This window comes from Suncus etruscus, chromosome 6, assembly GCF_024139225.1.
Source record: "Suncus etruscus isolate mSunEtr1 chromosome 6, mSunEtr1.pri.cur, whole genome shotgun sequence".
In the NCBI taxonomy this organism is placed as follows: Eukaryota; Metazoa; Chordata; class Mammalia; order Eulipotyphla; family Soricidae; genus Suncus; species Suncus etruscus.
The window spans coordinates 90,473,835-90,479,771 of NC_064853.1; positions in this window are offsets into that span (position 1 = coordinate 90,473,835).

Genomic DNA, 5,937 nt, shown 5'->3' on the forward strand with positions numbered 1-5,937 from the left:
GAGATGAATTACACAATCCAAACCCCCGATTGTAACAACCACCCTAAACAACACGACTGCACAACAGCCCTCGCTGTCAATAATCTCATTAAATGTTAATGGACTATACTCTCCCATTAAAACACACATAATAGAGAACTGGATTAGAAAACATAAACCAGATTTTTGCTGCCTACAAGAAGCACACCTACAAGTACAAGATAGGCACTGGTTTAAAATAAAAGGATGGGGGCCGGGCGGTGGCGCTGGAGGTAAGGTGCCTGCCTTGCCTGCGCTAGCCTAGGACGGACCGCGGTTCGATCCCCCCGGTGTCCCATATGGTCCCCCAAGAAGCCAGGAGCAACTTCTGAGCGCATAGCCAGGAGTAACCCCTGAGCGGCACAGGGTGTGGCCCCCAAAAAAAATAAAAGGATGGAAATCAATTATCCAGGCCAATGTAAATAAAAAAAAAAGCAGGGACGGCCATTCTTATATCAGACCAAATTGCATTCAACCTCAAAAAAGTGATCAGAGACAAAGGGGGTCACTACTTACTGATTGGGGAACACTAGACCAAGAAGTGCTAATGCTGGTTAACATCTACGCACCTAGTGCAGAGCCAGCAAAATATGTATGGCAACTGCTTGCAAAACTGGAGAAAAACATGAAGGGAAATGTGATAGTAGTGGGAGACCTTAATACTCCACTATCACCACTGAACAGATCCACCAGACAGAAAACTAACAAAGAAATGAGAGCCCTAAATGAAAAATTAGAATAACTAGGGCACATAGACTTATATAGGGCCCTCCACCCCCAGAAAGCAGAATACACATTCTTCTCAAGTCCACATGGAACCTTCTCCAGAATAGACCATGCCTTGGGATACAAATCTAACCTGCATAAAATCGCAAAGGTAAGGATCATTAGAAGCACCCTGTCAGATCACTATGCAATAGAAGTCAAAATTGACTGTAAAAAGAAACAATGGAGAAAATCCAACACCTGGAGATTAAACAACAGGCTGCTCAAAAACAGCTGGATCAAAGAGATACTCAAGGAAGAAATAAAAAGATTCCTTGAGACAAACGACAATGAAGAAACAACTTGTCAAAACTTGTGGGACACAGCAAAAGCAGTAATCAGGGGGAAACTCATAGCAATACAATCCTATGTCAGGAAAGAGAAAAAAGACAAAATAGCAGCTTAAAGGACCATCTTAAGGAGCTGGAACAACAGCAGCAAAGAAACCCAAACACAACCAGAAGACACAAAATAATAAAACCAGAGCAGAAATAAACAACATAGAAACTAAGAAAACAATACAGAAAATCAATGAGACCAGGAGTTGGTTTTGTTTTTTTTGTTTTTTTTTTTTTTTGTTTTGTTTTTTTGGGTCACACCCGGCAGTGCTCAGGGGTTACTCCTGGCTGTCTGCTCAGAAATAGCTCCTGGCAGGCACGGGGGACCATATGGGACACCGGGATTTGAACCAACCACCTTTGGTCCTGGATTGGCTGCTTGCAAGGGAAACGCCGCTGTGCTATCTCTCCGGGCCCAGGAGTTGGTTTTTTGAAAGAATAAACAAGAGAGACAAACCACTGGCAAGGCTCACCAAAAAAAAAAAAAAAAAAAAGAGGGAAAACACCCAAATAAGCAGGATCACAAATGAAAGGGGAGAGATTACAACAGAACCCCAAGAAATCCAACATATCATTAGGACATATTGTGAACAACTATACTCAGTTAGGCTAGAGAACCCAAAAGAAAGTGATAGATTCTTGGAAAAATACCAGCTTCCAAGACTAGAAAAGGAGGATTTAGAAAGCCTAAACAGGCCAATCATGTCTAAGGAAATCAAAACAATAATTAGGAAATTCCCCAAGAACAAAAATCCAGGCCCAGATGGTTTTACAGGTGAATTCTATCAAACATTTTAAGTAGAATTACTTCCACTGATCCACAGGCTCTTCAAAACCATTGAAAAGACAGGAATCCTCCCCAATTCCTTTTATGAGGCCAATATTACTCTGATTCCCAAAGAGGGCAAAGATACCACCAAGAATGAAAACTACAGACCAATTTCACTAATGAACATAGACGCAAAAATACTCAAGAAAATCTTAGCAAACCAAATCCAGCGCTACATCAAAAAGATTATATACCGATGACCAAGTGGGTTTCAATCCCAGGGATGCTAGGCTGGTTCAACATACGCAAATCAATCAACATCATACACCACATCAATAATTAAAAAGACAAAAACCACATGATCATATCAATCAATGCAGAGAGAAGGCATTTGACAAAATTTAACACCCAGTTCATGTTGAAAACACTAAGCAAAATAGGGTCTGGAAGGAACCTTTCTCAAGATAGTTATAGCTATCTATGAAAAGCCCACAGCTTAACATTATCCTTAATGGTGAAAAACTTAAAAGCATTCCCCACTAAGGTCAGGAACAGGCAAGGATGTCCACTCTCTCCACTCTTATTCAACTTAGTCTTAGAAGTCCTAGCAATAGCAATCAGACAAGAGAAGGGAATCAAAGAAATTCAAATAGGGAAAGAGGATTTAAAACTAACTCTTTTTGCAGATGAAATGATGATTTACACGGAAAACCCTAAAGAGTCCACAGTAAAACTCCTAGAAACAATAAACCAATACAGCAAAGTGGCTGGTTACAAAGTCAATACACAAAAGACAATAGCATTTCTTATACTATAATAACGAAGTAGAAGAGAGAGATATTAAGAATACAACTCCTTTTAAAATAGTATCAAAAAACATCAAGTACCTAGGAATCAACCTTACCAGGGAAGTGAAGGACTTATACCTGGCAAACTTCAAAACACTTCAGAAAGAAATTGAAGAGGATCTTGGGAAATGGAAGAACATCCCATGCTCATGGGTAGGTAGAATCAACATAGTCAAAATGATCATCCTACCCAAACTTTTATATAGATTTAATGCAATCCCCATCCAAATTCAGACATCATTCTTTAAAGACTTAGAACAATCAATCATAAAATTTATCTGGAACCACAAAAGACCCAGGATATCCAAACACATACTAAAAAACAGGAAGCTGGGTGGCATCTCCTTACCTAACCTGAAGCTATACTATAAAGCCATAGTGATCAAAACAGCATGGTACTGGTACAAAGACAGAGCCTCAGACCATTGGGTTAGAGCAGAATTTCCAGACTTAAGCCCCCAAAGATACAGTCAACTGATATTTTACAAAAGAGCAAGAACTTGAAATGGGACAAAGAAAGTCTTTTCAACAAATGGTGTTCGTACAACTGGAAAACCACATGCAAGAAATTTAAAATTGACCCATACCTCACTCCTTATACAAAAATCAACTCAAAATGGATTAAAGACCTTGAAATAGACCCGAATCTATAAGGTTTTATAAAGAAGAAAATAGGTAGAACACTCAAAGACCTACATATCAAAAAGGTCTTCAAGGATGGAGCAGCAATGGCAAGAACTTTAGTGTCAAACATAAACAAATGGGACTACATCAAACTAAAAAGCTTCTGCATAGCAAAAGAAACCCTACTTAACACAAGAAGACAGTTAACTGACTGGGAAAAAATCTTTTCACCCATAATATCAGATAAAGGGCTGATATCCAGAATATACAAAACACTCAGAAAGCTGAGCCCCCAAACCAAATAAAGCCATAAAAAAAATGGGAAGATGAAATGAATATACACTTCTCTGAGGAAGACCAAAAGATGGCCAATAAACACATGGAAACCTGCTCACCTTCACTTATCATTAGGGAAATCCAAATAAAGACAACAATGAGGTACCACCTTACACCAGTGAGGATGGCTCACATCAAAAATAATAGGAACAATCTATGTTGGTGGGGATGCAGCATGAAAGGCACTCTCAACCACTGCTGGTGGGAATGCCCCTAGTCCAACACCTATGGAGAACATTCTGGATAGTGCTCAAAGAACTCAGAATTGAGTTACCATTTGACCCACCAATTGCTCTCCTAGGTATCTACCCCAAAGTTGGAAGGACATTCATTCCAAAGTATGTGTGCACCCCACTATTTATCGCAGCACTCAGTATAATAGCCAAGTCTTGGAACCAACCTCGATGTCCAACAACAGATGAATGGATTATTAAGATGTGGTATCTATACACAATGGAATACTACATGGCAGTCGGTCAATGATACAATCATTGCAGCAACGTGGATGGACCTAGAACATATTATGTTAAATGAAGTAAGTCAGAAGATGAAAGATAAACACAGAATGATAGTACTATTCTGAAGCACCTAGAACATACACCTTATATACAACTAATACTCAACAATCAAATAACAGGGTTTAACAGGGTAGAAACCCCAAACACTGTAACAGTCAACATATACCAGAGAGCAGTGCCCAAAACACATAAAAGAGGAACAACACAAACTCTTGACTACACACTATACCACAAAAAAACCACCAGCAGCAGAAACAGCAGCATAGAAAGACCAGGTAAGTATTCAGCCTTCTACTACAAAGGTCCATAATAAGCCTTTAGGGATCTTATACAGGATTACAGGTAAAGGATACCATGGGAAACCACTGACTCCAATGGAAGCATGCCATAAAAATATGTTTTAGTGCCTTAATCTTTCTATACTTAAAATAACCTCTCAGCTTTTCTGTCTACAGGCGCTCTTGGATACAAAGTGTGGACAAACTAAGATTGCATCTCGGGGCTCAATCACACGAGATACCATACCCAGCTTGCACTACGAGGATGTCCCAATAAAACTCTTTAACATTCCCTTTATCCCTAGGTAATACCTTCAATTAGGACTTGAAGCACATGACCACCCAAACCACCGAAGCAGCAACTGTGACCTATAGTTGACTGTGACTGACTTATACTACAGGCCCTACTCATTGAACACACTCAAACTAGCATTCCCTTGCTCTTTTCTCTACTCTTCTCACTTCTGTTTTTTTCTTTTTCTTTTTCTCTCCTTTTCTTATTAATTTATTTTCTCTTTTCTTTCCTGCCCCTTCCATATACTTTCCCCTTACACCCCTTTGAAAATTCAACTATCCCTTCACCCCACAATCCCATCCAGATTCCCCACATAAAAACTCTTCACCCTCAGTTCCTATTCCATTAGGCATCAAGAATGACCTCCTACCCCAGCGAACCAGTACCCAGCACCCAAGCGAAGGGACAACCTGTCAAACCCACACCTGGCCCCTTACAAGAAAAGCCAACCAACTCCCCCTGCTGACTCATGCTGCGTGGTCCTCCTTACCAACCCTTCCTAACGCGGACTGTTACTTGAAACCAGACTTAGCTCTACAAGTATTCCCCTATGCATGAACTCCTCCCAAGTCCTCCCTACCACAAATCTTTTGCCAATCTCAAGAAGGTCAGGTTGGGAAATGAAAAGGCACCCAAGAACCCACACATCACAAGAAAATCTCAAAAGACAATGGGAAAACCTATACTACCATCGTAAGTATAAGACCTGTATTACCCTACCTCTTTACCTGCTTTTCCCCAAATGCAAGATACTTTCTTGCATCACCTTGTCCCTTTAATTAATTTTTACTTCATTTCTTTAAAATCCTTTTTCTTTTCTTGTCATATATATATACGTGAGCACATATTTTTATTTCTATTTTTATTATTTTTGGGTGTGTGACATGTTTTTGTTTTCTTCTCTCTCCACCCTCAAATGCACCGGCAATATAATGTAGCACCATTTCTCCCTGCAAAGGCACACTAAAAAAAAGGGGGAAATCTTACGTATAAAAATGAGCTCTTATTTATTAGGGATAAGAATTCATACTTGTTTACAATACAGGGGTATCTCCCATCTTAAAAATATGCCACGTGGACCCAACTTAGACCCCAGGTGATTAGACACCAACCGTCCAGCCTTGAACCCTGGACCACAGACATAGAAA